This window comes from Nicotiana tomentosiformis, chromosome 7, assembly GCF_000390325.3.
Source record: "Nicotiana tomentosiformis chromosome 7, ASM39032v3, whole genome shotgun sequence".
Lineage (NCBI taxonomy): Eukaryota > Viridiplantae > Streptophyta > Magnoliopsida > Solanales > Solanaceae > Nicotiana > Nicotiana tomentosiformis.
The window spans coordinates 118,463,867-118,474,602 of NC_090818.1; the positions used below are offsets into that span (position 1 = coordinate 118,463,867).

Sequence of the window (10,736 nt, forward strand, 5' to 3'; positions counted from 1 at the left end):
TGCGCTTAAGTTATTTGATGATGTGTTAAAGTGCTTAGGAGGTTGAGTCACTATTCCTAAAATATATCATACCCTTCTCTTAGCCCACATTACAACCATGAAAAAGTCTTAATTGATTTTAGATCGAGCGAGCTTACACTAGTAGAGATTTACATTAAGGGCAAGCCTATGGTACCAATTGCATGCATGTAACTTCTTTGTGAGAGTGAGCGATTTTCTTTGATACATGTGAGTCATTAAAATATATTTGATCATGAGATTCGAATGTGTGGATTGAACTCGCTCTCTTGTTCTTGTTGTGAGGGCACATGGTTTCACGAGGGATAGGTAACGTTATTAAACTTCTCTGTGATGTTGGGTGTTCAAGCCATGAGTGCATTGTGACATTGAGTCGGTTTTTGAGATTAGGATTGTTGTGAGCATGTTGTCTTTGTTTGAATAATTTTAAATAATGACACAAGTAAAGGGAAGTGTATATGATGCATATTCTAGAACCTAATTATTGCAAATGACCATGGTCATAGGTGTAGTATGCTTTGAATGATAAGAGCTTAATTTTGTTTCGTCTATTATAGTATATGATGCATATTCGATATGTGTTGATGTTACTTTACCCATATTTTAACCGCTTTTTGATGCTATTTGATCTTTAAAATGCCCAACATAGTTTAATTATTGGTTTTATGACTAATTGAGTTGTATGTGATAAATTAGGGTGTTTGGAGTACAAAAATATGAAGAAAAGGTGCTCTAGGTAGAGGAAGAGGGGTTGGATGTGTCGCATCCAATCTAGAGAAAAAAAATTAGATTTCATGCACCCTTAGCAGTGAAGTCGGCCCATAGCATCCGCACCTGGGAAAAGCTGAGATGGAGGAACAAAGGGTAGATGCGACGCATCCACCCTAGCATGCGAAGATGAGAAGTGGAGGACGAGGTGGATGCGACACATCTACCCCAGCATCAATCCCTGAAGCTGAGTCGGATTAGGAATAGGAGAACTTCAGCCCACGACTTTTGTACGCAATATATAAGCCAAAAATGCCTCTTTTAGGGCATCTAACATATTGGGAAAGGGAAAAAAGCCACGACAAAGCTGGGGAACCACAAAATTCATCTCGAGTTCTTATTTTTCCTTTTTTTATTGATTATTATGCACTCTTGTGAATTATTTGATGATTGCATGAACATGAGTGGCTAAGAACCCTATTGTTCTAGGGTCATGGGTATACATGAATGTTGATGTTTGAAGTTTAATTTGACGAAGTTGATTTTATCATATCGGGTTGTTTATTTAATTCTGTTTTTAATTATTTTGCTGAGTAGCTAACAGTGAAATACTATTGACGAATCTAGAGTTGAACTCGAAAGTGGGAACTCTAGATTGCATATAGAATTAAATATAGCAAGTTCTTAAACCCGGGCATCGGGGAACGGATTCGCAAGTGGGATAGACATATACCTAATTGCCTTGCTCGGTTGCAATACAGGAATTGTAAATGCGTTCATGTTAATCTTAATTCCATAGACATATAGGTATTAAGTTAGCCTAAATAGGCGAGTACGGACTCGACAGATTCTTATGAGTAATATCAACTATGTCAATCAACAATCCAGATAAATCAATTAGTTATTTTAAGCTAAGAATGCAACATGATTGTTAGATAACCCGTGACCCTGGAATATTATCTCCTATTGATTGTTATTCGAAATTATTTAAGTGTTGTGGTTGATTTTTAGTATTTTATTACTTAATAGTTTTTAGGTAGTAAATTAGAAAATTATCTATTATGTGAGAAATCGCTTGAATCGATAAGTTATTTGAGTTTGAGTTAGTCAAAAGTTAATCATAAGTGTCCGTGGGAACAATACTCTACTCATTACTATATTACTTGACGACCACGTATATTTGCGTGAGTGTGTTTGGTCGCAACAATCAGTGATGAGTGTGAGTTGTGAACTTGTAGTTACTTCTTGGACCTAGATTGTATAAATGTAAGCACTGTTTACAGTACTGGTCATGATCCGGTAAATTTAAGCACTACCACAAAAAACTAACCAAGCATATGTGTGCTTTGCTCCAATTTTTTCCTCATCTCTAAATTTTTTTTTTAGCCGATAAATCACTTGATAACCTTCTGATAATTACCTGATTATTATTAATTCGATACCAATTCGTCCGATGTTTCATTAGATAACTAGCGAATTATTATATTTATAAATCGATAACCGGTAAGCCAAACCGTTAAGCGTAAATATCCGCCCGATAAGCACACCCAATCTTAAAGTTACTCAAATTTTGTACTTATTAAACACATTGTATTTGACTTGACTAATGCGTGTTTATGCCATAATCTTTATACTGAATAGGGCAAAATAATATCCCTATCATATTGAAAATGGTTTAAATTTACGTTTCATCCACCTTATGGTTCGTAAATACTCCTACTGTTATTTTCTAACTTAAAACTATTCTTCTCGCTAACGGAACAATATGTATCTCCCCTTTTAATGCGTTGACAGCCTATTATTGGGCCATGTGGCTTCTTATTTTATTTCTTACATCCAGATTTAATATAGGAATTTTTTTCTTAAATATACAGTATTTGAAACTTATTTATTAAAATTGTCTTACTTTTGTATATTATCCGTCTTAAACAAAGATTACTTACAAATTATATATAATTAATTATTAATACCTTAAATTAGGGGATTTAGTTACATCTTTTTTCTATTTTCACTCCATTCCCTTTTTAATAAGATTCTTTCCGGTTGTGTATCACCTTTTTAAGTCATAACAAACGAAATTTCAATTACAAAATAGAAAAAAAAATACACTACAATATGACAATAACTTTGAATGCATTTGTCGCCAAAATTTATCCCTTTTCCAGTAGAATTAAAGTGGAGAATCACCGGAAACATGGTCTTGGCAAAGATGCCAGTATGTCAACTGAAAAAACATATACAATCGAAGGATGCCGCATATGGGCACAATCATATATATTTTGTACTACTAAAGAAATACTTCACAAATATCAATGAAGACCAAAAAGAACTAACTGGTTTGTAGACAATAAATTAAGTCGAAAAAAATAATCGAGACCGAAAAATATTACAACAATTTTAGTATTTTATTTCAAATAATATGAACGTATAATTTCTATGATCCCTCTGATTCTACTTTTCCAATATAAACTCAAGGGTCTTTGAGCTTGATCTTGAATTTGTAGTTGTTGCCACGAACGATGATCTTGAATTCAACTAGCACAAACTTTAATTTGAACTCGTACTCCTTGAATCTTGATCTTGAATTTGTAGTTGTTGCCAGGAACGATGATCTTGAATTCAACTAGTACAAACTTTGATTTGAACTCGTACTCCTTAAATCTTGATTTGTTCTTCGTTCTCGAGCTTGAGCTTGATTGCTTGAACTTGAACTTGATTTGTTCTTTGTTCTTGAGCTTGAACTTAATTTGTTCTTCGTTCTTGAGCTTGAACTTGTTTTCTTGAACTTGAACTTGATTGCTTGAACTTGAACTTATGGAAGAATTTGTAGCGTTTGATCTACGAGCTCTTTCTTGCTTCTTGTTATAATTTCTGGTCTAATTTCTGAGTGATGAAGACCCTTATTTATAGTTGTGGGAGGAAAGAGTTGTGATGAGAACAAACTCTTTCCGAACAATCAGTTTGAAGATTGACAAGGCCGCATTTGATTGGCTAGAACATGTCAGTTGCACATGTGGCACAGTTTCATTGGCCATTTAATTTGACCTGACATGCTTTGTCATTTTGATATGTGGCATGATCCTATTGGCTCTTTCGTTTGACTAGGCGTGCCACGCCATTTCACGCGTGGCACCAAACTGGACCTCTAGGAAGACATCATCCATGGGCTTAATGAAGTGGCCATCACTTGCAACCCAATTAAATGGGCTATCCCAATAGATATGGACCTATTTATTTAACCCATATGTATTTGACTTATATAATTAATTCAATTATATTAGCACATAATATTTATTTGACCTAATATATCATGCATTTAAAATATAGTTCAATCTTGGTGCACTAGTAAGCAAATGCGTTTACTTCATGCAAACACTGCTTAGTTGATCTTGTAGCACCAACCGCCTTTATGTGAAGTCAGCTTGATTGATTTCATTTCGTATAGGAAACAAATCATATTTTCAGGATAAACTCCAATTTTTGTTCGGTTCCACTTCTTTGATAAAAAAAGAACTAAATTAGAGCAAATGAGTCCCGCAGAGTGACACTTTTGTATACGGTCGAAATAGATTTCGAGTGATAAGCGACCGGAGTGGAATTTTGGGATGAGTTCCAAAGACAGTACAAATGAGTCCCGAGTTCCAAAGATCGATCGAGAAGTCGGCTCGATACCATTATCGAGCCCATGATCAAATAGACCTGCGAAGCAGCATGAGGATGGCCGGAAATGCGCTGCACCCACCCCGAAGGTCGAACTCAAGCCAAAGCCGAGGGCTCGACCCGATAACGAGTTCGAACCAGTATCGAGCTCTCAGGCAAGAGCCGTTACAACCGCACTAAGAGAGAATCTTGGTGGGAATCAAGGAAGAGACAATTTATCATGGGTTCTCCATTATATGTTTTCTTTTTGATAAATAAAGTAAGATCCCTCTACTATAAAAGGGGGCAATCCTTGTAAGCATAACCGGACACACATTGTAATAAAAGATCACTTTTCATATTAAAAGATATCTTCTTGTGCTTGTTTTGCTTTATTTTATTCATTCTTTTTGCTCACTATTTCCATTCTCATAGTCAAGAATAAACATATTTCTATTCCTCCATACGATTTGTATCACATATCCTTAGAACCATACACAAATTTAACGTTATCTGATTCGGGTAAACAATTTTAAATTGCATGATTAAAACCTTTTCTTGTCAAAGAGTTGCTGGCCCAAAATCATAGTACATGTAGTCATGTAAATAGGCAATGTATGTAGCTATCGTACATACTTTCCATGTTGATCAAAGCTTAACTACTCCACACTTGTCCTAATGGACTCATGAGTAGAAAAGAATTTTTTTTTTTCAATTGAACTTGGCAAAATCATCAGAACAATCCAAGTACGTTCATATTATTTTAAAACTAATTGATGGCCATCCTTTATTGCAGTCCTTAAATATCTCCTTTTCGGACTTCATAAGGAGATTCCCTTGGAAATTTTAATTGTTGCCAAATTCATCTTCTCGACTTTACACCAGATTCTTCGTCACTTTTGTATCCTTATTCAACGTGGATTCTTATCCCTCAAAAAATGAAGAGTCCGTATTCCATTAAAAGTTTGCCACTACTCTACACAATACCTATAAGAAGAGCTGGAACACTCCGTTTCTGCAACACCTTAATTTCCAGCTTCACAATTGCATCGACTCTTCTTCTGAGAATAAAGATATTTTTTTTCCTTCTTTTCTTGCATGGCAACTTTCAGGTTCCAAGCAATATATATATATATATATATATATATATATATATATATATATATATATATATATATATATTTCTGTGCTGATCTGTTTTTTCGCCTCCTAACTTGCAATTGTTTTTTGTTTACTTGCAGCACGCTAGTGATATAGATTGGCAAATTGAAGGAGAACCAGGAGTAAACACAAGAACCGCATATTGATATCCGCAAAGCTCTTCTACTTGTATTACTGGAGACCTCTATTCAACATTCAAATTGTACAATATTTCGCATGTCAGAACTAGAACAATATAATTGTGCTACTGCTGATACAGCTTGTATACTCCACATCGAGGAGTCGTGCCATTGGAACCAAAGTCCACCATGACGAGTTGAAGCATCGTGCCAATGGCACCGTAGGCGCTGTATCTTTTTTTTTCTTTCTTTTTCTTTTGCAGGTTTACAACGGACCTCAAACAGTTGGTGTGCCCACCTCCCTTGTGGCTTGCCTAAGAAGTACATGACACATCTCCTCTTTGCGGCTTGGCAAAAGCCTTAACCAAAAACTTGTGCCTAAGTGTAGATGAGTCAAATTGCAAGACGCTCAATGTACCAGAAACCATATTTAGAAGGCAGCGATGTATCAAATTTTCAGATCAAAATTCCTTCCGGATCGACCAGAATTAATTTTTAAAGTTTATTTCTAGGTCTGACATGTCGACTTTGCAGCTTTGCGCACTCCTATTGAGAAATTTATACCTCGGGTTAGGAGTATTCAAATCACAAGCCTCTTGTTTCCACAGAGTTAGAACTCGAAGGGTTGTGGCATATAAAAAATTCAGATCCAAACTCCTTCGTGATTGGCCAACTTAATTTCTGAATTTGATTTATAAATCTAATCACGCTCTCGCTGAATAAATCATATCTTAGGTGAAGGAGAGTCCAAAATACGAGGGATTGATCCTCCTAAAATAATACACAAAGGGCTGCAGCATATCCAAGAATCGAAGCAAAATTCTTGCCGTACTATCTCAGGTAATATTTTGAGTTTTCGTTTCTGAACTTTTCAGATTGCGCGCCTTCACAAAAAAAAAAATCATATTTTGATGTACGAACATCGAAATAACTAGCGGGTTTGCGACTATCGAAACTAGACTTCTAGAGCTACGATATATATAATAATCATAGTCTGACTATCCCTATATCTTCCAAGATTTGTTTCAGAAATTAGTGTATACCGTTAAAATCAGGCCCACCCGATTTTACTATTTGACCGAAACCGGGAGGTTATATCGAAGGACGGCCTTGTAACGGAACAGACTAAATCACGAGAGGATAAGGTACCAAGTTCAGAATCGAGGTACATGTCGAGATCGAAACTAGTAGCGATCGAAGCCAAATGAGACAGACATCGAGCAAGATCGAAGATAGCACAAGAACAGAAATGCGAGATATCCGCTACTGGTCGAGGGTCATGGCGTAAATTTCGGAACGGATCAAATCAAAAATAGTTAATTAGCTAATCATGAGATTTTTTTCTGTAATTAGAATTATACCATACGTGAAATTTCTCTACTATATAAAGGGGTTTTTAATCATTTGTAAGGTAGATTGTTCACAGATATCAAAGCAATATAATTCTCTTTCTCGTTTATACTATTGTTCGTCAGCTTGTTATATTTTAATGGCTAAATACATATACGACCCCTTAAACTTGGCTCCGATTTCCATTTAAACACTTCAATTAAGGCCAATACCTATTATACACTTTAACTTAATGCAATATGTACCTATTAAATACCTCTCACTCACCTAGTGTAAAAAGGTAAGTGCGTGGTGTTCACTTTCAGATAATGTGGTGTAACATCCAATTAAAGAGTGACACGTGGTTGTGCCCATTTTATTTTTTCTTTATTTAAGGTTAAATAATCCAAATTGGAAAAGATTTAAAAAAATATTAAAAACTTTACTCCCCCCACCCACCTACCAAACTCATCTTTTCCGGACATCCATTTCTTTTCCCCTCTCATTTCTCAAGCTATCTGCTTCTTCCCTGCCCATTCATAGTTTTTCACCTCTCTCTAGCTATGTCCAAACAAAAAGCATATTATTGTGTTCTTGGTTGGAAAATCTCCATGTTTGTAGCTGTACAACTTCGCCGTTAAATTTCACATCTTGACGAAAAATTCCAATGCCGGCGAAATCGTTGGATTGAACTCCATGTTTGTTGCTTCAAAATTAATTCATGTGTTTTGATGTCTGAAATTGCTGAATTTTTCTTGTTGAGTTTTATTGGTGTAAAATCAAATCAATTTTACAGAGTTGATGTTTGAAATTGCTGCGCTTTTCTTGTTGGGTTTCTTTTTGCAAAATCTACTCGAGTTTGCTTGATTATTTTCTGAAATTGCTAAGTTTCTTTTCTGTTTCCTCTGAAAAATGAGTTTGAGCTATTCCTTGACTTGTAAATAATTCGAATTTGAAGTGAATTCTAAGGTGTCGCTCTGTAATGAAAAGATAATCCAGAAATAAATTTTAACACTACAACTTCGAATTTGGATTTTAATATTTATCTCATTCTCTTTTGATAAATCATTTCTGGGTTTTACTCTTCTTCATTGGCATGTAAGTAATTCTTTGAAGTAAATTAGTAAGTTAATCAATGTTGGAAGTAAGATGAATCTATAAAAAGGCCCTAGAGAAAATTAGGAGGAAGAAAGTCTTGTGGTATATGGAGGTAGCGATGAGAAATGAAGGAGAAAGAAAAAGAATAAAAAAAAGTATGTCTAGAAGAACACAGAAAAAATATAACATTTCTTGTTCACGCGCCGAACTCTTAAGTGCAAATAACACATCGTGCCACATGTCATGAGATGTTTAATAGGTACATATTGTATTAAGTTAAAGTGTATAATATGTATTGGCCTTAATTAAAATTTTTAAATGGAAACTGGAGCCAAGTTTAAGGGACCGTATAGGTATTTGGCCTATTTTAATTGTTCTTGTATCAACCAGTTCAAGGGTATTCAAACTCGAGGGCTGAGTTCCATTCTAATACTGATTTGCTTTACTTTATAGTTCATTTATGTTATTAATCGTCATATTTATCAATTGGTATTAAGTGAAATCATGTGTCCTTAGAACCACATTATACGTTTAATTGTTATCCAATTTTAAGGGTAAACAGTTTGGCGCCCATCATGGAGCCAAGGATAATAGTGATTGCTTAATACTGATTCTGATAACACACACTGCTTTACACTTGTTCACGTAAGAATCTTTATTTTCAGGATAAACATGTCAAACTCACAAGCATCACCTACACATGGTGACAACGGCCTCGGATTTGACGGGAAAAATGACAATAGCCGCCCCAGGGATCGAGATGCTTCAGGATGACCTCGAGGGAGCACCAATTGCAAATACCGTCGATGTCAGTTTACATGTCGCCCTAAATACAAATTTGGGTATTTATCCCGAAGGTACCGTACGCAGGGAAGTTCGATTAGGTGGTCGAGGTACGCAGGGCAGAGAAGATAGTAAAGTTAGCCTCCAATTAATATTCGAAATGTTACAGGCTCAACAAGTCGCTATAGCACAACTACAAAACCAGCACCGGACACCGAGTATGATTGAACTAGAAGTCGTCCACAAGACCGAGCCTGTGCTGAAAAGGTCGAACGCCAACGAATCGGGGACAGACCCCGCCATTATGAAAATGCTCGAGGAGCTCACTAAACGGATTGAATCGGGAGAAAAGAAAATCGAGGCAAATGACAAGAAAGTAGAGACATACAACTCTCGGGTTGACCAAATACCGGGGGCACCGCCGATTCTAAAGGGTATGGATTCAAAAGAATTCGTACAGAAGCCTTTCCCTCCAAGTGCGGCTCCGAAACCCATTTTGAATAAATTACGAATGCCAGAAATTCCTAAGTACAATGGGACCACTGACCCTAATAAGCATGTCACTTCTTATACATGCGCAATAAAAGGGAATGACTTGGAAGACGATGAGATTGAATCTGTTCTACTGAAGAAATTTGGAGAAACCTTGTCGAAAGGAGCAGTGATATGGTACCACAATTTGCCTCCTAATTCCATCGATTCCTTCGCCATGCTTGTAGACTCCTTCGTAAATGCACATGCCAGAGCAATAAAGGTTGCGACTAGGATGTCAGACCTCTTCAAGGTGAAACAAAAAGACAACAAAATATTGAGGGAATTCGTATCTCGGTTCCAGATGGAACGCATGGAACTACCACCGGTCATAGACGATTGAGTTGTTCAAGCCTTTACTCAAGGTTTCAACGAACAAAGTTCGGTGGTATCATGACAGCTTAAGCATAATTTAATTGAATATCCAGCGGTAACCTGGGCCGATGTATATAATCAGTACCAGTCAAAGATCAGGGTCGAGGATGATCAATTGGGGACCCTTTCCGGTTCTGTTTATCCAAATAGGCCCGTCGGCAGAACTCAAAGGGATATCGACATAGAACCCCAGTAGAACAGAGATCGGTATCAACCATATAATACAGATCATAGAAACATCAGCCTAGGATGCAATCACATCCGAAATGATCGAAATAACGATCGAGGACAGAGTTCTCGAGGGCTCATGAGCAAAAGTGGCTTCGATAAACATATCGATCCCACAGAAGCACCATGATTATCAGAATACAACTTCAGCATCGACGCATCAGGTATTGTGTTAGCCATTGGGAGAATCAAAGATACTAGATGGCCCAGACCCCTACAAATTGATCCATCCCAAAGAAACCCCAATCAAATATGCAAATACCATGGTACACATGGTCATAGAACCAAAGACTGCAGACAACTAAGGGAGGAGGTGTCCCGTCTATTCAACGAGGGTCACCTTCGAGAATTCTTGAGCGACCAAGCTAAAAACCATTTCAGATACAGGGATGCATATAGGAAAAACGAGCAGGAAGAACCACATCACGTGATTCACATGATCGTTGGTGGGGTCGATATTCCACAAGGGCCCGTATTCAAATGCACTAAAGTATTAATCACCAGGAAAAAATGAACTCGAGACTATGTGCCAGAAGGTACTTTATCATTCAATGATGAGGAAGCAGAAGGGATCTCACAACCCCACAATGATGCTTTGGTAATCTCTATCCTTATGAATAAAATTTAGGTTAAACATGTTTTAATTGATCCAGGAAGCTCGTCCAATATTATTCGATCGAGGGTCGTGGAACAGCTCGGCCTACAAGATCAGATTGTACCCGCAACTTGGATTCTCAATGGCTTCAA

The 10,736-nt window shown here is 36.8% G+C and overlaps 1 long non-coding RNA gene across 1 annotated transcript; it reads left to right on the plus strand.

The window, feature by feature from the left end:
- Positions 1–6,397: 6,397 nt before the first annotated feature.
- On the plus strand, positions 6,398–7,048 carry LOC138895177 (uncharacterized). The gene is made up of 2 exons (XR_011409398.1): positions 6,398–6,485; positions 6,664–7,048. It is a non-coding gene; the product is annotated as an uncharacterized lncRNA (long non-coding RNA).
- The last annotated feature ends 3,688 nt before the right edge of the window (positions 7,049–10,736 follow it).